The sequence below is a fragment of the Bos taurus genome, chromosome 13 (assembly GCF_002263795.3).
Source record: "Bos taurus isolate L1 Dominette 01449 registration number 42190680 breed Hereford chromosome 13, ARS-UCD2.0, whole genome shotgun sequence".
Classification (NCBI taxonomy): Eukaryota; Metazoa; Chordata; class Mammalia; order Artiodactyla; family Bovidae; genus Bos; species Bos taurus.
This window is the reverse complement of record NC_037340.1, coordinates 41,239,867-41,263,605: the sequence shown is the minus strand read 5'-3', so window position 1 is coordinate 41,263,605 and position 23,739 is coordinate 41,239,867. Positions and strand designations below refer to the sequence as shown.

The 23,739-nt window shown below is 46.2% G+C and overlaps 1 long non-coding RNA gene across 2 annotated transcripts; it reads right to left on the bottom strand.

Annotated features, from left to right (window-relative positions):
• Positions 1-791: 791 nt before the first annotated feature.
• LOC132346904 (uncharacterized) lies at positions 792-21,936 on the bottom strand. Of its 2 annotated transcripts, none has more exons than XR_009496892.1 (3): positions 21,659-21,936; positions 6,674-19,452; positions 792-4,304 (listed from the first exon to the last, which is right to left on the bottom strand). It is a non-coding gene; the product is annotated as an uncharacterized lncRNA (long non-coding RNA). The 2 variants fall into 2 exon arrangements; XR_009496893.1 differs by having other exon boundaries at positions 6,674-6,756.
• Between the last annotated feature and the right edge of the window lie 1,803 nt (positions 21,937-23,739).

Genomic DNA, 23,739 nt, shown 5'->3' with positions numbered 1-23,739 from the left:
CCCTGGTGTCAAGGCCACGCAATCAGTAAGTGACAAAACTAGGAGGTCAGCTGCTCAGCTCTCTCCAGCAACCCCGTCCTCCACGCCACCTCGCTCACTCCTCCTTTCAGGCTTACTCTTTTATCTCCCACTCGACCGTGAAGCCCTCGATGACAGCTCTCATCTTGGGCTTTCTTTACATCCGGATGTTGCGTCACAAAAGGAGATGTGCAGGAATGTACCAGAAACGCCAGCTGACGGAGATGAAAGATAGTGTGGCGACAGAGAAAACCAGAGCCTAAAAACATAGGAAGATCAACTTTGAGGTAAAGGGGGTCATTTTATGTCTTGTTCATACTAGTCTATATTCATGGTCGTAAAAATCATGTGGCTTCCAAGTAAGTTATCAAAATAAGAAAAGAAAACAACTCAGAAACACACATTAGCTTTGATGAATGTACTGGGATCCTTGGTGTGTTTTTTTTTGTTGTTGTTGTTGTTTGTTTGTTTATGACCGCACTGCTATAGGGCATGGGGGGATTAGGGGAGCCATTCAGACACTCCAACTCAGATAGTGTCAAAACCCAGCCTCACCTCCAAGCTGAGTGTCTGCCCTGGATGCCACCCAGCAAGGACTGCACACCTCAGCATCTGAGGATGCAGGGTGCTCTTTTCCTAGAACCCACCTGTCTCTGTGAGGCCCTTGGGTCTCCCACAGGGTCTGTTGGTCTGGACCATCCCAGGACCTGGCCAGCTCCCAGGATAGGGCTTAAAGATGGGGTGGGAAACTTGGCTACTAATTGTTTATCCAGATGGCCACTGTCCATCTGGGGAACTTCTGGAATGATCTGAAAGAGCCTCTTGGACCCAACGAGTACCCCCTACTCACTCAGGCAAACTGGCCTTAGGTTAGTGTCCTGGATCAACTACGTGTCACAAAGAAAGGACCAGAGAGATGGCACAGAAGGCAAGTGGGCTTTGTCTGGGCCTGGGGCAAGTGAGCAGGCTGGTGCGAAGGAGAGTGGAGTGTGGAGTGGGGGCAGGTGGAGAGAAAAGCCGAGGGCCCAGAGGAGAGTGGAGGCCGCGCCAAAGCACACAGCCCATTCGGACCCCACCCGGGGCCAAGGCGAGCAGGAGCTGCGGGCAGAGGAGTCAGAGCCCGGCTTGTAGGAAGGCCTCCTTGACAGGTAGGGAATGTCAGCTTTCCATAGAGTAACGCTCTGGTCACCACTTGTCCAAATAGTCATAAATCACCGGTGAATTCCTGGTGCTATTGGGAAGGTTTGGACTTCAAAGCCTACAATTCACAAACAGGAACCTTTCATTAACTCTGGAAAAAGAATTTCACTTTATTTCAATTTGTGTATTTTGGTTATTTAGTGGAAGCAGGGATTTGCTGACCAATATGACACACTGTTTTGAATCAAATGCCTTTTATTATATAACCATCAGACACCGAAATGATTTGCTTACATGCTTGACCAGCTTTCATCTATACCAAATGTTTGAAGTTGCTTTTTTAAAAGATGAGAAAACTTTGCTTGTTAGTTTAAAAAAAAAAAAAATCGCTGGTTTTATTCACTAGGTACCATGAGACCAAAAAATAAAAACCTCAAAGCTGTAACATTTTGATTTTCCTGGAGTTCAAAGTGCTACCTTTCTCCATTAAATAATCTAAAGCATCCTTCCTGAGAGAACGGAATACAAGCAAGAGAGAGTCTGGAGTTAAGTGCCTGCTGGCGTGTTGTTCTGCTGAGGGAATAAGTCTCCACCATCTCAGCTGTGCTTGGATGTTCAAGTCAGAATCATTTCTTTCATCAGACACATGTAATGGAATACTATTCTCTCCACTGAACATCGCTGCTGCCTGGACCTCTTAAAGTTCAGGTCAAGCACCTCTTTTTGTTTTTATTGAGAAGCACTGCATCACACAAAGAAAATATTAGACATTGATCTTGAGTAAGAGCATTAAAAAGCAAACTGAGATCCAGGCTACTTTCAGCTGGGACAACCATTTCCTTCAGGCTTGACCTGAGTGTCAGATGTTTGACTCTTCCGGGAATCAAGGTGAAGAAGGATAAACATGCAACTTTGGGGGTGGAGAGGGAGGCAATCCAACTTGCATTCTTTGTAAGCTGGCAGCAGGACATTTAACTGCCAGTTGTGGACAGAGTTTGGGAAATTCATCAGGAGTAAAGTAGCTCAAACTCGGTTCAAGCAGGGTGGTCACCAGTAGTAGGAGAGGAGGCAGAGAGAATGAAAGAGAGTCTTTGCACAAAGGCTACCTGTTTTTCCATGTGGCTAAGACAGCAGAATTGTCACCCTTCTGCCGGAAGCTCAGATGAAGATGCAGCAAGGAGGAAGCATCTCATATAAACTAAATAAAACACAGAGGACACTGTCATTGACGCAGGCTGGGTGGCTGGCAGGCACCCTGCATCCTGACTCCTACAACAAACTTGTCGAATTGCATCATATACCATCTCTGCAAAAACTCATGCTCACATGGATTTAACTATCAAGCTGGGGTAAAAGTCCCTTCCACCACTGAAGTCTGTTTTACTATTCAGTCTGGCTGCCCACTGACAGGGAGACAGGGACACTGATAAACAGTACACATGTCAATGAGCTCCCTGATGAAAATAACTCAGCCTACCGTCCTTCAGAAGCACTCACATACAGAGCAGTTTGAGACGTTCGTAAAAATACAAAGTACAGGGACTTCCCTAGTGGTCCAGAGGCTAAGACTCCACGCTCCCAACGGAGAGGCCCGGGTTCCACTCCTGATCAGGGAACTAGATCCCGCATGCCAGAACTAAGACCAGGCACAGCCAAAGAATGGAATAAATTAGAATATTAAAAAAAAGAAATAAAAATACATTCTTTAGCTAAGAATTCCTGTTAAGTTAATCACGATAATAGTATTTATATACATCAGATCAGATCAGATCAGATCAGTTGCTCAGTCGTGTCCGACTCTTTGCGACCCCATGAATTGCAGCACTCCAGGCCTCCCTGTCCATCACCAACTCCCGGAGTTCACTCAGACTCATGTCCATCGAGTCAGTGATGCCATCCAGCCATCTCATCCTCTGTGGTCCCCTTATCCTCCTTCCCCCAATCCCTCCCAGCATCAGAGTCTTTTCCAATGAGTCAACTCTTCCCATGAGGTGGCCAAAGTACTGGAGTTTCAGCTTTAGCATCATTCCTTCCAAACAAATCCCAGGGCTGATCTCCTTCAGAATGGACTGGTTGGATCTCCTTGCAGTCCAAGGGACTCTCAAGAGTCTTCTCCAACACCACAGTTCAAAAGCATCAATTCTTCAGCCCTCAGCCTTCTTCACAGTCCAACTCTCACATCCATACATGACCACAGGAAAAACCATAGCCTTGACTAGACGGACCTTTGTTGGTAAAGTAATGTCTCTGCTTATACATCAGGACTCTCTCTCGCTCTCTCTTTTTTTTTTAGCCTACATTGCTTCCAAATACTTTGCTGTTTGTTTGGTTATTTTATTAGTGAGATGTTGTTTACCTTCCTGGAGAGGAGGCCGGATGGCCCTGGTAAGGCCTGCAGCCTCAGCGTGGCCTTAGTTTCTGACTTGCACACATAAGGTGGCCACTGTATGGCAGGCGTGTCAGAAGCCCACGCTATGATGGAGTGAAAGCGTCCAAAATAAAGTTTGAAAGTCACATCCCCCCCAGTGAACATTTTCATTTGTACTGGAAAAAATAAAAAGACCACTATTTTTTGCTTTTGATTTTTGGGGGGCTGCTGCAAGGGCCATTTTTTAATGAAGTTCTCTGCTGCCTTTACCCCTTGGACCAAAAATCAAGGATTTCCTGATGAGCCCCATGCTTATAATGTTTTTGTGCCTGTTTTAAAAAACAGATTCATATGCTTGGCTGGGTCAGGTCTCAGTCGCGTAGTGCAGGAGCTTCACTGCTTGGCAGCATGAGCGTGTGTGGGCCCAGTAGCTGCAGTGCTCGGCTTTAGCTGCCCGGCAGTACATGGGATCTCTGCTCTCCTACTAGAGATTGACCCCAGGTGCCCCACTTTGGAAGCAAAGTCTTAATCCCTGGATGACCAGGGAAGTCCCTCTGTTCACTCTTTAATAAGTCTGTGGTTTGGTAACCCAGCCCTCACCTCTCACTGGACCTAATGAAGCAGCCCTGGGTCCTGCCTCTCCACTTCGAGAGAGCAGGGTAACACGCAGCTTCAGGCCAAGGGCAGTGTGTCGTCCTTACACTGTGACGTCGTCCGTGATCAGCACTGGGAAGGCGCAAGACAGATTCCCTGGTGGTGCTTCTCCTGTTTCCTTTGTCTGCAAAAGCACAATATCCAACTTGAAAAGTGGCAATAGCCTGCATTTTTAGATGCTCTACAGTAACATCAGAAAAGCTACCTTGGTTGCCTTATACAATTGCTTAAAGGAGTGAATTAAATAATCCACATTAACCTTTAGCCCAGTGAAAATATTAAGTGATAGCTACTGTTAAGAAGTGTTACCTCATTATTTTGGTTGTTATAAACAGTTCTTTTTCCTGTATCTGGATGTGCCTAATTCCAAATGTACTGAAAAATCATATCTACAGGCGAACTTCTTCGGGGGGTGCTATAAGTTAGGGATTCTTTGGAAGGAAAAAACATTAAGCCAAAATACCTTGCTTCTTGTCTTGTGGAAATTTTTATGCACCATAAAAATATGAATGAAAACCAATTATAAGTTTTCCTCAACACATCCTCTACCAAAATAATAAAATTACTCATTAAACACTTGGATAATCTTTAAATGGAGTGAGACTGATATTCTCATCAAGAAAAGCACTGTGTGTCACAGACGAAAGCACCCTGCTTAAAAACCAGAAGAACTGAGTGCAAGTCTTTTTTTCTTTGCCCTAAACTAGCTGAGTGATCCAAGGCAAATTAATTCTCCATTATTTTCCTTTATCTGTAAAATAAGGGAAAAGATGCTCTTATCTTGGAATTGCTGTGTGGGCTGAGATAAGAGTTGCACAATTACCCTTCCCATGAGATGGAGAAAAGGAATTGTTGAAATTGAAGACAATTTCAGATAGTTCATTCCAAAAGTACTTGTGTGGTGGCCTCATCTTTCCGTGAAAAACGCTGCCCTGGGCCATAACACAGAATGGACGTCAGGGTGGCTAGACTGGAGCTGAGATGCTTCTAGGGAAACCTCTCCTGATACTATTACTTTTGCAGCTTCTGCTCCTCAAATCCCAGGCCAGCTGTGAGTAATCATTAAACCTTACACTCTCTTTTTATCTTTTGGATTTCAAAAATACAAATATTTAATACTGTGATTTGTAGTCAAAGCTCTTTGGGTTACAAAACAGCAGAAGATTTAATGGCAGGGGATGGGAGCGGAGGCTTTGGGGATTAAAAGGAAAAGGGATGGGTTATCAAGAGGCAGGGGCTCTTGGAACCTGTGAACACAGATGCCCTGGGTCTCTGGACTGTAATAAACCATAGTTCAGAGCTTTCACAAGACCCCAGGACATTCTCTGTGTGTCTCTCAGTCAAGCTTCCCTCTCTGGGGCTGCTCACTCTTATTTCTGGTGCAGTTCAGCCTTTGATTTTCCACTTCCCAATGAACAAAGCAGTTCCTAGCAACTTCTGGACTACCCAGGCCAGCAGTCAAGACTGAGCCAGTTCAAGGATGTGTTCTCCTCCAGATTTTGTGACTTTCATAGGGAAGAGGCTCATTGGCCCAGCTTGGGTCATGTGCTTCTGCCTGGTCCAATCAGAGAGGCTAGAAAGGAGAGAGTCTCATTTGATAAACAGGCTGCTCTCCTTATAACCATGGTGGCTGAGGATCTGGGATTTGGAGTTCAGTATTTAACCATCCCCACTTGGAGTAGAAATGTATCATGCACACTGTGGCTGTGAAAGTCCCAGAACAAACAAAAAACAAAACCCTCCTGTGATTCTTACATTTTGTCATTTCAAAGTGAAACCCCGTATTCAGCACAGAGATGGAAAAGTTTAGGTTTTAGTATTATTCCTCCCCTCTCCTCCCCCTCTTCCATCCCATCCCCTTTCTACACCCCATCACTCTCCACTCCTGCTCCCGATCCTTCACTCCTCCCCTTCCCCTCAAAGGTGCTGACTCCAAGGAGGCTCCACCAACATGCTACACACTAGGTCCCATCTCTGCTCTGCTCCCGGAACCCTGTCTTTGCCACGGGTCTTCATAATCCTTACCTGGCAAATAAAGACTAACAGCACCCTCCTTTCATGCTGGGAGGATGTCTGAGTTGTGGAAAGGCCCCTGACCTTATCGGGCTCCTCCCTTTCACCCAGGCTTTCCTCACAACCTCAGGCCCTCTCAGCTTCAGGACCAGCAGGGATGCAAGACATTGTCTGGGAGCAGACAGACACAGAGGCCTTGCCCACTTTCCTAAGGCCTGTCTTATTGATCAGTTTTGAAATGTTTTTTTTTTTTTTTTGTAAAGCACTTGTAGTCTTATTCAAAGTACCTTAGGAAAGTCATTCATCACCTTTGAACTCAAACATCTTCATCTGTTGACTGAGGACCAGGGATGCCCTTTTAGCCTTTGCTTATTCAGTTATCAGAATTATTAATAAATTGTAAAATGTACAAGTAAACAAAGAAAATCTTACTAGATGTCCATTACAGCCTCATTTTCAGTAATAAAGCAATAAAACTACCTTAAGCGTTAGCCGCTGAGTCATGTCCAACTCTTTGCAACACCATGGACTGTAGCTCACCAGGCTCCTCTGTCCACGGGATTCTGCAGGCAAGAATATTGGAGTGGGTTGCCATTCCTTTCTCCAGGGGATCTTCCCAACACAGGGATCGAACCCAGGTCTGCTGCACTGCAGGCAGATTATTTACCATGTGAGCCACCAGGGAAGCCTCCCAAATAGCTTAAACACTAGGGCAATTGTGGTAGACTCATGATGGAATATTATATATCCCTTCAAGTCACATTTCATAAGAATACATAGTAAGCATTTCTATCATTTTTAACCAAAATAAACCAATTTTGCAAAACACTGTGAATGACTTGACTCCCAACTCTGTAGATACAGATATAGATAAAGAACCAGAGATGGTGAAATAAATATAAATAAAATTTTTAAAGAGTTCTAAGAACACACAATAGAATACTGGATGTTACTCTTGCTGTGTAGTAGAACCCAGTGGCTCAATTATTCCTCCCTATTTTTTATGTATTCCCTAAATTTTCTACAGTGAATATATATGCCAGCACACATATAGGTCATTTAAAAATATGGCAGTCCTAGACCATGAAGGATTTATCTTATGTATTTTCAAACATTGGCCTTAATTTTTTGTTACATCACAGCCAGGCCCTCCTTTTCCAAGGGCAGGAAAAGATGCTGTGGGGTTAAGGTAACTCATTGAAGTTGGAGAAAGAGATCGTGTCAGCCTCAGCATCTCAGCCACAGAAAGTGGAGCTTATTAAATGTCATCCTCTGGAGGCCAAATGAGACACATAGGGCTGAAAAAGTGAAACCCACCCAGTGTTCCCCCTGCTGATGATAAAAAAAAAAAAAAAAACCATGCAGGAACTCAGAATACTAATTCAGGTGGTCTCACTCTGAAGTTTTGGAGCAGAAAACATAAGTGAATTCACACATCACTAAAATGTCATCACATTTTATGAAAATGTACCATTGTTGGCCTGCTTTTCCCACCTACACAGTTTCTCTTGGCTGCATTTCAGGACAGCATCGTCTTGTTTCTCCACCTTCCTTTGGTACCTCAGCCCCCCTCCACCTTTCACTGAGGACCCCCGCAGTTCCAAGCTTTGCCCACCTCCTCTGGCCCAGCATCTCCAGACAAGTGTCCGAGTCCCGACCCCACAAATGGCCCACATCATCCTTGGTGTAAGATAAACACAATCCAAAGACAAACATTTGGTTGCTTTCTGGACTCACTCTTTTCCTACAAAAGTAGTCAGCAAAGGACTTTACAGCTAGGCTGAAGCCAGTAAGGTAATGACTTTAGTCATTTAGCATCGTGAGCTCCTTGTTGTTGGCTTCTTTGCAAGTGGATGGCCTCCACCCAATCAGGATGAGAGTTTCTTGGGCTTTTGAGCCTGGAAAAGGGCAGCCAGGATGCCCAGCTTCAGGTATCAGTTGACTAGGAGCTATCAGTTGACTAGGAGCTAAAGCTCTCCTGGGGTGGGGCCTACCCAACCAGGATGAAAATGAGTCCAGCAATAATGAGAGGTCACAGGCAGTTATGGACTGAAGCCAGGAACACCTAGAAAACAGAGGGAGCATTAGCGACACAGGGGGAGCATGATGCCTGATATACAACTAGAGAGTGCGCTCACGTGAACTTCCAGTGCTGTGTATCATGGGGCTACAAACATTACAGATCTAAGAAAATGGTCAGCATTGGCTCCAGCCAAAAGTCCGCACTGCAGTTTGAGGCGTGACTCCGTGGATCTAGGCCATCCACTCTGTTAAGTTTCCTCTAATCATGAGAAAATTGGCACCTTTTCCGAGACCCCAGGGTTTCACAACTTCCGTTGGATCAACCACAAATAACACAAGTTTCTGGGTTTCCAAGTTCTTTTTGGTGTAATACCTGGAGTTTCCATTAGAGGTCAGCAGTAGCCAATTCCCCGAGACGTGGTGCCCACTGACGGACTTCAAAGTCTAGAACATTCTTCAGGAAAGCGTTTCTCTGGCTTTCGTGTCTTCACCAACAGCACTAGTATCAGTAACTTGAGCTTTCCTGCTATTTACATTCCAGGTTTGCTTCTAAAATAATATGTACAGCAACTCAACAATCTATTAAGATGCTAGGTTTTCATTAAGACACAAATAGATGCTGATAAGCATGGGCTATAAACAGGGGACCTATGCCCCAGGAGGTGGGGTATCCAACAGGTCAGGAGCAGAGCCTGACCATAAAACCCATAATACAATACTGACCAGAAACAAGGATGTGGGCCATAGGCACCACCTGTAACATACACAACCTTACGGCCAGGAAAACAATTCTAAAAAGAGGTCATCAGTGTATGGACATGAGAAGGTGCCCAAGTCATATTGCTGAGTGAAAGAACCAGTTTAATGAAAAAAGCCTGTGAAGTATGACTTCACTCTGTACATTCATACGTACATAATTTTTAATATGCAATTTCAGAGTCCAGAACCTAATAGTAGCTATGTCAGGAGTGTGAGGCAGTGATGGGTTTCTAAGATTGTTCTGTGCTTCTCTGTGACTTAGATAACTGTGTGTTCCTTTCATAGCTAAAGAAGTTTTCCCTTGAAATAACAGAGAAAATGTCATCTTCCTGGTGATTTTCTTGTGGCCTCCAGGAGGTCCTGGCTTCTACCCTATCTCCTTCGTCTTCAGTTTTGTCTCTCCAGCTGGAATGCAAGGAACCCAAGGCTGGGACTGAGTCCCATCCCAGACTGTGGTCCCAGCACCTGGCGCAATTGGCCACCCAGGAGGGAGTTCTCAGTGTTGCTGAGTGGAAGAGAGGAAGAGGGGTGTGTAACATCAACCTGCTTGAGCCCCAAGTGGAGTGTGAGCTGTCACTCCCAGCACTCCTGGGCGGGGGGGCAGCTCTCCTCCCCAACGTGGCGTCTTCCCAAGCCCTCCCCATGGAGATTCATTTGCAGACACCTGGAGAACTGTGGGAGTGGCCAGCTAGGACCATCTCTGGGCAGGGCAGGTGGGGAGGCTGCAGGACCACCCAGGTGGGCAGGGCAGGGTCCAGGTCAAGGTAGGGCACTGGTTGAGCTGGCTCCACAGCTGTTACTTGGCATTCTCATCTCAGTACCTCCAGCTGCTTCTACGTATAGCAATGACCCCATCATCCAGCAATCCCACTTCCAGCAATTTGTCCAAAGAAAACACTATTTAATGTCACACATGCTTTGATACATGTAGCATCATGAAGAAAAATGAGCTTGCCCAAGTGTCCACCAGCAGGGCACTAAGTAACCCAGACTCTAGGGTAGTATGTATAAGCATGACAAAGGTGATGGCTGTCAACGTGAAGTGCAGACAACAACTGTGCCAGAAGTCTTGTTAAGAACAGATTCTTCCTTCCATAACCTGCAAGATTTGGATTCAGTAGAACAAAAGGCCTAGAGATCCGCATTTGCACATGCACCTCAGGTAATTCACTGCACACCTGGTGGGGGCCCATCTTTGAGAAACACTAAAGCAGCTGTGTGTTAATTGGACTGAAAAGCAGGCATGCAAAAGCAGAGATCCACAGAATACCAACACATGGAAAATCGTCTGAAGGATTTCCGACCCAAAAGTCTTTGTGCTGAGGTATTAGCGGAAAATTTTTATGATGACTCCATTGGAAGTTTTTCTTGGTTTACCTGTATTTTCCAAATTTCTCACAAGATGTTTAAGTGACTTGTATAAAAAGGAAATGACAAAATCTAAGAAGTTGGACGATAAAGAAAACTGAGTGCTGAAGAATTGATGCTTTTGAACTGTGGTATTGGAGAAGACTCTTGAGAGTCCCTTGGACTGCAAGGAAACCCAACCAGTCCATCCTAAAGGAAATCAGTCCTGAATATTCATGGAAGGACTGATGCTGAAGCTAAAACTCCAATACTTTGGCCATCTGATGAGAAGAACTGACTCATTTGAAAAGACCCTGATGCTGGGAAAGATTGAAGGCAGGAGGGGAAGGGGCTGACAGAAGATGAGATGGTTGGATGGCATTACTGACTCGGTGGACATGAGTTTGAGCAAGCTCCGGGATTTGGTGATGGGAACTTGGGGTGGTGTCTGGTCCTGAGGGGGAGCTCCGTCACCATCCACTCCTTGTGAAGTCCATGGGGTCACAAAGAGTCGGACATGAATGAGTGACTAAACTGAACTGAAAACCAAATCACTGTCTTGCTTCTCTGGTGGGCATTTGTAGCTTCAGGAGACCTGATGGGTGCCACGGGGAGGAGCAGGGCGGCTGGGATTCTCTGCTCCCTCTTTCTGAGAACTGCAGTCCACAGGCTGGACATGGAGCTATTTCATCCTTCAGTTTTAGAGGTGATCTTTTTTTCCTGGGTCACAGGACAATCAAATGAATCAATTTTTTCTCACTTCACGCTGTTCTGTTTGTTTCCTGTAAATTTTCAAAACTCATTGAACACTTGCTAAATAGCATCTAGGTTAGGTGGACGGCATCTGATGTGATCTGGATGTATGCTTAGCTATTCTAGGGTTGACCTACCACAATTTCCAAGAGATCCACACAGTAGGAAGGAAGTAGATATACCTGAACAGTTTGAGAGGCACAGTAGGATTACAGACTTTGGAAGCCAAAAATGAACGTCAGTTTCAATCTCCATTTGTCTGGGAAATGTGGGGGCAAAGTGAATGTAACCTTTCTGAGCATCCCTTGGTATCCAAGGACAATGATGAATGGAATGATGAGAACCTGGGGTGGTGTTTGGTCCTGAGGGGGAGCTCCGTCACCATCCACTCCTTGTCGTCCTGGTCAAGTCCTCCCCCCACAAGGACAAGACTCTGCTGCACTAAAGCCTACCTCAGCCACACATGTGCACGGGCCCCATGCTCTGCTCACCCATGTCATGGCCACACTCTTTTCTCCAGCCAGAGTACGCATCTTCGTTATCATCCTTACCTGCTTTGTTTTCACTCCACTTCTTCCTGCTTATCCAGCCTGGATGGGCTTCCACTGCAAAGATGTAGCTCTCCACACCACCTCTCTTGAAGACTCAGAATGTTATTTATTGAACAGGGAAAGGAAAGAAGATGTCTCCATGTGGGTCTCTCTGGGGTCCTTAAGGCTAGGTGGAGGAAAGGTTCTGGGAGAAAAATCCAGCTTTCCTTGTTTCCCCAGAGAATTGGCCTGCCTGGACCTGGTGTCCCCAGCTCCATGTCCTGGACTGGGAGGCTGTAGCCCTCCTCTCGGTGGACATGAGGGTGGGCTAAGAGATGCCAGTGCACAATGGTGGAAAATGCAGGACAGACTCTGACTTACACTGGTTACCAAGGAAGTTTTTCTCTTCATATCAAGGAACCTTCAGTTGCCAGAGAATGTCAGCAAAGAAAGGAGTCGTGATCCCTGCTCTCATGGGATCTCAAAACATTTGAATGTCGTTGTCCACAAAGCTGGCAGAGAAAGAAGGCAAGGACCTCAGAGCAGCCAGCACAATTTCAAAGAAGAGGTCTGGCTGGAGAAGGTTCAGAAATGGGGCTGGATCATGAGGTTGGACAAGAACAGAGAGTCAGCAGATGTGAGGCAGCTCCACAGACACCAAGGAGGGAGTTTGCCTCAATGTGGAAGGTTACGGAGAGCTGGTAAAGGCTGCAGCAAAGCAGGAACATATGCACATTGGTAGAAAACATGGAAGCAAGGCTACTCGACCTTGAGATTCCCCTGCATTCAGTTCAGTTCAGTTTAGTTGGCTCAATTGTGCCTGACTCTTTGTGACCCCATGGACTGCAGGACACCAGGCTTCCCTGTTCATCACCAACTCCTGGAGCTTGCTCAAACTCATGTCCATCATATCAGTGATGCCATCCAACCATCTCATCCTCTGTTGTCCCCTTCTCCTCCTGCCTTCAATCTTTCCCAGCATCAGGGTCTTTTCCAGACCTGAGTCAGTTATTTGCATCAGGTGGCCAAAGTATTGGAGTTTCCGCTTCAGCATCAGTACTTCCAATGAATATTTAGGATTAATTTCCTGTAAGTTGGACTGGTTGGATCTCCTTGCAGTCCAAGGGACTCTCAAGAGTCTTCTCCAACACCACAGTTCAAAAGCATCAATTCTTCAGCACTCAACTTCCTTTATAGTCCAACTCTCACATCCATACATGACTACTGGAAAAACCATAGCTTTGATTAGACAGACCTTTGTTGGTAAAGTAATGTCTCTGCTTTTTAATATGCTGTCTAGGTTGGTCACAGCTTTCCTTCCAAGGTGAAATCAGCCTTATGAAAGTAGATGACAACAGTGATAACGACAACGAGGGGCCTTGTAAATGGTACTCAGGGGAAGGAGCAAGACCCTGTCCTTCATGTCCCATCCTGGGCTCAGCTCACATCTCCCTCCAAATATCCACATCATTTTATTTCAATACTAATTCCTTCCTCACATTGTCTCAAACATGAAACACTGTTTGTGTGTGTGTGTGTGTTAGTCGCTCAGTCATGTCCGACTCTGCGACCCCGTGGACTGTGGCTGCCGAAACACTGTTCAAGTCTCTTCTAATGTACAAGTCCCTTTCCCACCCCCCCCTTTTTTTTTTTAACTTTTTGTTCTGTATTTCGGTATAGCTGATTAACAATGTTGTGATAGTTTCAGGTGAACATCGAAGGGACTCAACCATACATGTACATGTATCCATTCTCCCACATGGGGCTTCCCTGGTGGCTCAGACAGTAAAGAATCTGTTTGACAATGCAGGAAACCAGAGTTTGATCCCTGGGTGGGGAAGACACCCTGGAGAAGGGAATGGAAACCCACTCCAGTATTCTTGTTGGAGAATCCCATGGACAGAGGAGCCTGGCGGGCTACAGTCTATGGGGTGCAGAGTTGGACACGACTGAGTGACTAACACATATACACGTTCTTCCCAATACTCTTCTTTTCTTGTTATTTCAATTTATCCATCAAATACCCAGGATTGGAATCCCATAGTTTCCAAGGTCTGACTTTTACAGGCTGCCCCCTCATTCCACGTTCAATGCCTTCCTCCGATTTCCTGGAAATCGGTCACTGATCAATCTTGTGATAGGTCCCTTGGCAAGATTCGTGATGTTGTTGTAAGGAAAAATTTCCAAAAATTATTACCAAGACTCTACTCTGACTCATCAAATAATAATTGTGTGGCTATAGGAATCCATGAGAGATTTTGGTACACGTTCATGGTAGAGAGCCACCATCAAGATGCTCCAAAAGCTTGTTTCTCTCCTTCTTAAAGAACATCCAAAATGGAGGTGATGAGGCAGAAAAAGCCCCCTCTCCTCCCACTTCCTTTCCCTTTGGGATTCTGCTGCTGCTGCTAAGTAACTTTAGTCGTGTCTGACTCTGTGCGACCCCATAGACGGCAGCCCACCAGGCTACCCCATCCCTGGGATTCTCTAGGCAAGAACACTGGAGTGGGTCGTCATTTCCTTCTCCAATGCATGAAAGTGAAAAGTGAAAGTGAAGTCGCTCAGTTGTGTCCGACCCTTAGCATGGACTGCAGCCTACCAGGCTCCTCCGTCCATGGGATTTTCCAGGCAAGAGTACTGGAGTGGGGTGCCATTGCCTTCTCCGTTTGGGATTCTACAGCACAAGAAAGAATTTTACCATTGCCACAATTTTCCTCCTAATATTTCCCCCTCAAGATAGTTTATGACTCTCATATTTCATACTGGGGCTTTTGAATCAAATTAAAAATTAGTGTAATAAAACATGGCTCTATAAAAGAACTCTATAAACCAGCAGTCAGCACACAAGACCTGAACTCTCTGAGATGCATCTGCCATCCGTCTCCCAGAAGGAGACGTGGGCTGTTGGGGGAAAACATGGGTCCAGGGCCCAGCGGAGACCTGCGTTCAAATCCAGCTTTGCCATTTCACGCTCTGACTCTCTTTTCCTTTTTAGTGGACTATGGAGGCTAAAAGCTCCTACTTCTGAATTCTCTTCCACTTCAAACATTCTATAAATCCAGAGTTCTGTTTCTTTTTAACATGAGGCAGTTAATACAGTGCCAGCAGGGGCTCAGTCCATAAACTGAGCGGGATAGAAACTCAGCAGGCCCACCGAGATCCCCTTACCCCAGCGCTGTGTCTGTCACCCTCTAAGTTCAACAAAAGATGACTGAATGAACTGATTCCCTCATCTGCACTCAGTTATACAGATACACTTGGTTTCGTGGCTGGAAATCACAAGATGATTTTTGATTGTTTTGGTTCAGTTTAGACATCAAAATTTTCCTGGTGGCTCAGTGGTAAGAAACCACCTGCCAATGCAGGACACGCAGGTTCGATCCCTGAGTCGGGAAGATCCCCTGGAGAAGGAAATGGCAAGCCACTCCAGTATTCTTGCCCGGGAAATCCCATGGACAGAGGAGCCTGGTGGGCCACAGTCCGTGGGGCCACAAGAGTCAGACACAACTGAGCGACTGACACTTCCTCCTCATCACAGTGTCAAGTTTCTGTTTTCTAAGCCCTCTTTCCCTCATCTTTTCTCCTTCCTGACATATTCTCACCTTCTTGTCTTCCTCTCCCGCATTCACAGTGAAAACCCTACCCACCCTTCGCTGTGGTTCCCTGAAAGAACTTCCCTCTGGGGATGAGCATCGCTCAGAGGAATCATATTTTCCTCAGATCTGTTCAGTTCTTCTTTGGTGCAACAATAATTCTATGCTCGTGGCTTAACAGCAAGTATTCTAGGTCATCAACTACTGTGTACACTCTTCATTTAAGTCTCCCTAAAAGCAGGATCCTAAAGGGATATGGAGGCAGGTGGTCCACGTGGAGGGGATGCCAGTAGGTGGGGGAGGGAGTGAGGAGATGAAGCAGGACAGGGAGAAAACCTGACAAGGTGGCAGTGGGCATTACCACCTGGGTGTCTGGAGCTCAGTCGCATACAGGACCCTCTGAGGAAGCACAGAGCCCAGCTGGGAATCCCCTGCTGGAGAAGAGGGAGCCTGGGGCTCTGACCAGTGAAGCCCGTTGGCCTCGAGGGTTGACCCTGCTGCTCCTGGGAGCGTTGACTCCCCTGATTCCCAGGTTGCAGGTGCCTGTGAAGGAGCAAATCAGGGGACACCTTCAGGAAGATGCTTCAAGCAAGAAGATGTAGGTGCTGGGACTGTGGTCACTCCACTCTCCACCTAGATGATAACCAGTGAATTGTTCACACCGATAAATGGAATATGTTAGTCGCTCAGTCGTGTCTGAGTCTTTGCAACCTCATGAACCTGCTGGGCTCCTCTGTCCATGGAATTCTCCAGGCAAGAATACTGGAGTGGGTTGCCATTCCCTTCTCTAGGGGATCTTCCTCACCCAGGGACTGAACTCAGGTCTCCTTCATTGAAGACAGATTCTTTACCGTCTGAGCCACCACCACAGCCTGATAAATGGAATGTTTCCTGCCATATCAGTAAATAAAGGCAATCACGTTCATCAGCAATTAGAGCCACCAGCTTGTGAGCCCTGAGGGAACTCAGGAAGGAAAAGAATACCTGCCATCTAGCAGCCATCAGATAGCAGCCACTTCCCACGTTGAGCCCCAAGGATGTGAAAACACAGAATATAGGGCCCCAGATAGGTGAGGTGCATATCAAAGGAACTATTTCAGGGAGTCCAGACTCTTGCATCTTCCCATACATAGAAAAGTGCTAAATTCCTTAACTTGAGATGTCTGGTTTTCTTTGATTAGCAGTGATCTCAGACTACTTGCCCATTTGTTGCAAAACTCTTATATATTCTGGTTCCCCTCTCACCTCTTTGGGGCAGTTCTCTCAGAGTTACTTGAGATGATGTCTGCTGGATTGAAGTCCCAAACATTCCCACCAAATAAAATACAACTCTCAACTTTCAGATTGTGAATGATTTTTAGTCGACCATTCTAGGTTCCCCACAGCCCTTGATGTTATACCTCAAGGGCACTTGGCCAGTACACCCTGATGTTGCATAGGGTCTGGGAAAGGCACTCATGTTTTCTTTACATGTTCACGTAGGACATGTCCACCACCAGGGGACGACCGGTGGAGCAGTAAGCTTCAAATCATGACTTGGTCTTCTTGGCAATCAGCCCCCATGCTAAAGCTCTCCAGGAGCCCATGAAGAGATTCCTCATTAAAACAAAAGATGCTCCTATTACACAGGAAATTCTGAGGGATTTAGGAGCTCTGAGTCAAAAACCAAGGTCAAAGGCCAAATATAAAACAAAACATGCTCCCAGAAGCCCTTATCACTTGGGAAATTATAAAAGGGTTTTAGGAACTGTGTGCCAGAACCAGAGGCAGAGACCAGTATGTAGATTCTCTGTAATTTCAGACAGACACCTGAAGGATGGAGTAGGACTCAACTCAGCCATCTCCTAACTGACTGTGACCTTGGTCCTGCCTCAGTTTCCCCCCATTCCCTTGGCTCTGCTGACTTACCTCCCAACTCTCTAGCCAAACTTAAACTTGTCCATTGCAAGCTTTTATTCCTCTTCTGACCATTGCTGTTGTTTGGTCACTAAGTCCTGTCTGTCTCTTTGCAACCTCATGAACTGTGGCACACCAGGGTTCCTTGTCCTTCACTATCTCCCAGAGTTTGCTCAAACTCATGTCTATCGAGTTGGTGATGCCCTCCAACCATCTCATCCTCTGTCATCCCCTTCTCTTGTCTTCAGTCTTCCCCAGCATCAGGGTCTTTTCCAATGAGTCAGGCTCTTCGCATCAGGTGGCCAAAGTATGGGAGCTTCACCTTCAGTATCAGTCCTTCCAATGAATATTCAGGGTTGATTTCCCTTGGGACTGACTGTTGTGATCTCCTTGCAATCTAGGGAACTCTCAAGAGTCTTCTCCAGCACCACAATTTGAAAGCATCTGTTCTTTGGTGCTCAGCCTTCTTTGCAGTTCAACTCTCACATCCTAAGAGTTGAAAACCATATTGGAAAAACCATAGCTTTGACTATATGGACGTTTGCCAGCAATATGATGTCTCTGCTTTTTAATATGCTGTCTAGGTTTGTCAGAGCTTTTCTTCTAAGGAGCAAGTGTCTTTTAATTTCATGGCTGCAGTCACCATCCTCAGTGATTTTGGAGCCCAAGAAAATTTCCAGCCAGACACACTGCCATCCCTAAATTTATCCCAGCCTCTTTCTTTCCTCTAAATATGGCCAGCAGTTGACTAATAATAATTCAACCATTAAACTGGCTCTTGTCAAATTTAGGCCTTATTCCAGAGATGGGAATGTGGCATCCCCAGGGTTTATCTTCTGTTTTTAACAAATCAACACACAGAAATACAGTACACTGTAAGTGACTAAAAAGAAAACAGATTAAGAAAAAATTTTTTAAATAGAGGCCTAAGGTCATCATTGATCAGGTTGCTGGGTCAGGGGTCTCCAAGGGAATAATATGTGATTGGAGACCTGTCTCCACTATCAGTTGAGAAAAGTGAGGTTTAAGGAGTGACTCGTCCAAGGTCATATTTCTAGGAACTGTGATCATTGGACCTTGCTTCTAGGCTTTCACCAAAGCCCCAAGTTTTAAAAGTTGGGATGGAGGTGGGCTTGGACGTGGACAGATCTACAGAGGTTCAAGTTATCATTTATGATGAAGGGAAAGGAGACATTTCTCCTCCCTTTGTCTTCAGAAAATAATCTCTCTTAATAATTTACTGTGCTATGCTGTGCTGTGCTCAGTTGCTTCAGTCGTGTCCGACTCTTTGAAACCCTATGGACTGTAGCCCACCAGGCTCCTCTGTCCATGGGATTCTCCAGGCAAGAATCCTGGGGTGGGCTGCTATGCCCTCCTCCAGAGGATCTTCCCATCCTAGGAACTGAACCCTTGGTTCCTGCATCTCCTGCATTGCTGATTCTTTACTGCTGAGCCACTGGGGGAAGCCCCATATTAATTAACTACTCATGTTTAAACAGGATAGAGATGCATTAACCCATTCCAAATGATAAAAGAACTAGCCATTTCTCATGGAGTCTGAAGTGAAGTCACTCAGTCCTATTCAACTCTTTGCGACCCTGTGGACTGTAGAAAAAGAGTCCTGGAGTGGGTTGCCATTCCCTTTTCCAGGGGATCTTCCTGACCCAGGGATCGAACCTGGGTTTCCCTCATTGCAGGCAGATGCTTTTCTGTCTGAGCCACCAGGGAAGCCCACCTGCCATTAAAAAATAAGGACACAAATGAGAAGGAGTAGGGCAGGAGTTGTCCACGTCTGGGAAGTCAGGCTCCTGGAAGAAGTGTTCCACTTGGATGAGGTAACCTGGGCTGAGTACAAGCTCTGACTTCCTCTGCATGTGCCCTGTCCTGGCTTTGGCAGTCCTGAGCAGCACACATGAGATTTCCCTTCAATTTCCAAGCTTCCTGGAATATGATATTGATTAGATCTCTTCTATATTATGCCCTGTAACTTTATTTTCAGGCTCATAAACTCTATAGGACCAAACACAGGCTATTCTGAACATAATGAGACTTTTCAAAACCTTAAACATGCTTCTGGTTTTCTTCAGCTTCATTTTACAATAACAAGACCATCTTATATTTAGATCCTTTTTAGGGTGCTTGGGTTGGGCGATTTCTCCAGAGGGGACACAGAGTGTGTGTTTCCAGCTGCAATTCAGGCATCCCATCCTGGTCACCCACTGCGGATCAGGCCAGGTTTTAGTTGACAAAGATGAAGTTGTGTGCAGTGGTGAGTCTAACTCATGAACAGGTGTGTTGAGTTTTGTCTTAACGTCACAGCAGTCGGCTGTGTCATTTAACTGTCCCCACCAGGTAGCACCTAAAAGAGGTGAGGGAGGAGAAGGGAAGGGGACTCAGGCTCTGGAGGTCAGCTTCACCCACAGATCACAGGCCCCACCCACAGATTGCAGGCCCCGCCCACAGATCACAGGCCCCACCCACAGGTCACAGGCCCCACCCACAGGTCACAGACTCCACCCACAGGTCACAGGCTCTGCCCTTCAGTGAGGCATTTACCAACACTGGGGTTTTTGTTTGTTTGTTTTTAATTTAAATTTTATTTTATTTATTTTTAATTGAAGGATAATCCCTTTACAGGATTGCACTGGTTTCCACCAAACATCAACATGAATCAGCCACAGTTTACCCATGTCCCCTCCCACTTGAACCTCCCTCCAACCTCTCTCCCCATCCCACCCTTCTAGGTTGTTACTGAGACCGTTTTGAGTTCCCTGAGTCACACAGTAAATTCCCACTGGCTATCTATTTTACATATGGTAATACCTATTTCCACATTTTTATCCAAGCCCTTGTAAGTAGGAAGATCCCCTGGAGAAGGGAAAGGCTGCCCACTTCAGTATTCTGGCCTGGAGAATTCCATGGACTCTATAGTCCATGGGGTCGCAAAGAGTCGGACAGGAGTGAGCCACTTTCACTTCACTTTCACTTGTAAGTAGGAACCTGCAGGTAGGCTGACAGGGAGAATTAGTTTAGGAGAGGCTGCTGCCCCAGGAGGAACGGAAGTTACCTGTTTCCTGCCTATGCTTTTGTCTGTTGTCAGCCCCTGTGTCCACACTGCTCAGGGCTAATAGCTCAGCTTCTCCCAGCTTGGCTGTCAGCAGGGACCGGCCATGCACCCAGAGGGGAAGGGGATGACAAGCCTGGGCCTGACGGCTGGGTCTCTGAATAGGACCAGAGGCAGAGATCTGCGCTGAAGTTTTGCTTCCCACAGTCGAGGAGGCCCTCGTCTTTGAATTTCCACAAATCAAGGAGGTTCCAACCTCGGGGGAAGGCGGTAGAGGCAGCTGCTGGCGGGCACAGGGAGCCTCCTCGGTCTCCTCGTGACATACGAGCTGCTGACAGTCCTGCCAACATCTGAATTAAAGTTTATGTACTGACTCACGGGGCGAGGAGAGAAGTTTAGAGTCAGGATGTGAACGTTCTTTTTCTTTCCACGCTGGAGGTCAGTACGGGCGAGCCCTGTACCCCCCCTGGCTGGGCCAGCCTGCAGAGCAGGGCTGTTGATTGCTACTCAGGTGAGTTTCCTGCCGATGGCCCTCGGTTTTATCCTGAATGGCATAACGTTAAATCAATTAGCCCACAGACCACAAATTGCTCCTGCGACTCCTTCTGAGGGTCTAGCAGGGTCCTGACTGACCCATCCTTCAACTCCTCCGGGTCCATGCTGGCCCCAGGGTGACATCACCCTTGAACTGGCTTCCCCACATGGTTGACTTCTCTCAGTCCTCCCCTCATCTCGGGACTGGATACTGTGGATGCCTCCTGCCCACTCTGCCTGTGCTCAGTGCACTGCCCCTGCCCACCTGCCCACTCCCCTGCTCACCGTACCCCAGAGAATACTGGCCATGCCAGCCCCAGGTCCCTGTACCCACCTCTGCTCCAGCTCAAGCCTTCTCCAACTCAGTTAAACCTCAGAGCACCTGGGAAGGTTAAAAATAGAGATGCCCAGGTACTCCTCAGTGTCTCAGATATAATGTGTCTTGAGGGCAGCCCAGGCAGCAATCTGGTTTCAAAGGTCCCAAGGAGTGTGTAGCCAGGGCCAAGAACCGCAGGCCCTGTTGGCATCCAAGTCAGGAGCCAAGCCTTAGGGTCTTGTTCAATGTCACTTCCTCCAGGAAGCCTTCCAAGTTTGCCAAATCAAATCTGTTTCTTAGTCTCTCAGTGCACATGAGGAAGACAATAGCTTTCCTTTTGAAATTAACATATAGAAGAATAAGCCATTTTGGAGAATATGTTTCTATGAGTGCTAACACGACTATAGATATCTGTGACTCCAGGACACAACTGGGATGGCGCATCACTGCTTCTCAACCCTTCCTCCATCTCTGTCTCAGGAAGGCATTGCTTATTTTTCCTCCTCATTTATTTCACCATATCAGGAAAAGAGCTAACTAGCCTAAGACATCTGTGTTTGTCCTGGTGTTATCACCTGAGAGCCAGAAGTTGATATGTAAGTCATAAAAATCCACTTAGAAAATAAGGAGGGAAGGAGATGCATTACTTACACATGCAGAAGTTTGGGGGTTTGAGAGACAAGGCTGAACCCTTGGGAATGCTGTCCTCTCCGCCGTGTCTGACCTCAGAATCATGTGCAGGGGGTGGTCCAGGGTGAAATTCAGGGAGGAGAGCCATTGCATCCGGGGTGCTGGGAGTTTGAATTCAGAGCCAGACTGCTTATCAAGTCCGGGTGCTCTGTGTACCAGCCTCGGTTTCGGAGGAAGCCAGGAAAGCTGAGGACACAATGTCCTGCAGAATCAGGCCCAGCTGCTGACAATAACTGCTTCACCAGAGCCTCTCATGCAAGACCAGGTTTTTATGTAACTTGAAAAGCATGACATTAACCGAAAGGATCATTCATCTTGCAAGTTATGGTTGGCTGTAAAATAGAATGGAGAATTCTTTCCCTGTGAAAGACAAAATGTTTGTCTTCTACTTCCTTGGTATTCTTTCTTTGGCTCTTTTAAATTTGAATCCCCATCTTTACCTTGGCCTTATCTTTAAATTTTTAATTTAAAAGAAGAAAGCTGTAGTTTTCTCTTTTAATTGTGTTTGGCTAAAATGGGCATTGAGCCTCACTCCTTCAGGCTGTGCTTTGCTGTGCTAAGTTGCTTCAGCCATGTCTGACCCTTTTCGACCCCATGGACTGTAGCCGTCCAGGCTCCTGTGTCCGTGGGGATTCTCCAAGCAAGAACACTGGAGTGGGTTGCCATTCCCTCCTCCAGGGGATCTTCCCGATCCAGAGATGGAGCCCATGTCTCTTATGTCTCTCGCATTGGTGGGTGGGTTCTTTACCACTAGCGCCACCTCAGGCTGTGATATTAAACAAACATTTCAGGTAGCCAAAGGTCATTTGTGGTTACTCCAGGACTTGGAGGGAATATCTGCAAAGTATACTGAGGAAGCTTTGGATCAAAAGGCAGAGGACTATGCTCAACCCAGCTTTACCATCAAATTCTTTCTCCATCCTCAGGAGAGTCTGCGTCAAAATTTTGCTTCCTTTGTTTGCAGAATAAGGGGTTTGGGCTAGATGATCTGTTCAGGTCTTTTCAGTCTAAACACGCATAATGCTGTGTGCTTCTCAACCACCACGCTTCCTCCCTCTCTACTTGGAAAACAAGCCTTACGTGGAGGATCTCATTTGATCCTCAAGCTTAGTTGGCAAATGATGTATTGTTTTCCCCAGGTCCAAAGGGGGAAACTGAGGCCCCTGCAAATTATGTCTTGAGCTCTACATCATCAAGGGCATGAAAACGGAAAGGGTGAATGGAATTGAAGCTGGGGAGTGTTCACACTCACTCTGCTTTCTTGACACCACTTGCCTTTCAAAAACAAATATCAGAAAGGAAATTACATTCCAAGACTAGCAACCTCAGGATCGTTTATTTTCCTAAGGTGCCTTGGGCAATGAAGATACTTTAGGGATTAGAATGAATTCTCTGATAGTAGCCCCCACCTGTGGGAATTCTTCCAGCGAGTTCAGTGTCTCCCCAACCCACCCGGTGCAAACCTCATGTCCACAACCCCTTCCCAATGGAGCATCTCTGACCACTATAAAGCCAGTGGAGTGGCTGGTAGTGGGGGCTTAAGTCTGGGATGTGGGCAAAGGGAAAGCAGACCTAGCATCATTTCACAGATCGAAAGCACTCAGCCAGGGAGAATATTCGTTCCCCAGGACACCCTATTAGGGGCTAACAGATAATGCAGCTGGGCCCTGCAACCCTTCTGTTGGTTTGCCCCTGACTTGCTGACTGGCACCATAGGAGACAGGTTTGCAGTAACTCTCAGCAGAGAAATGAAGAATAAGAGTGTGTAGTATCCTGGAGGGCTGCACCTTCTGGTGAATGAATTTAGCCAGAAACATTTTGCTGTTGTTTTAACACCTGCTGTTCATTTGACTCGATTCAAAAAGTATTTGTTCAGCATAAAAAGAAAAAAAGCATGTTATAAGAAATGTAATTCCACTTTTTCCAAACAAGAATGTATATGTGTCTTATTTTATTGACTATAAAATGTCATCAATTATTAAAAGCTTTAAAATCTTACAAGTCATCAAATAAAACACGTTACCAATTAAATTTGACACAAT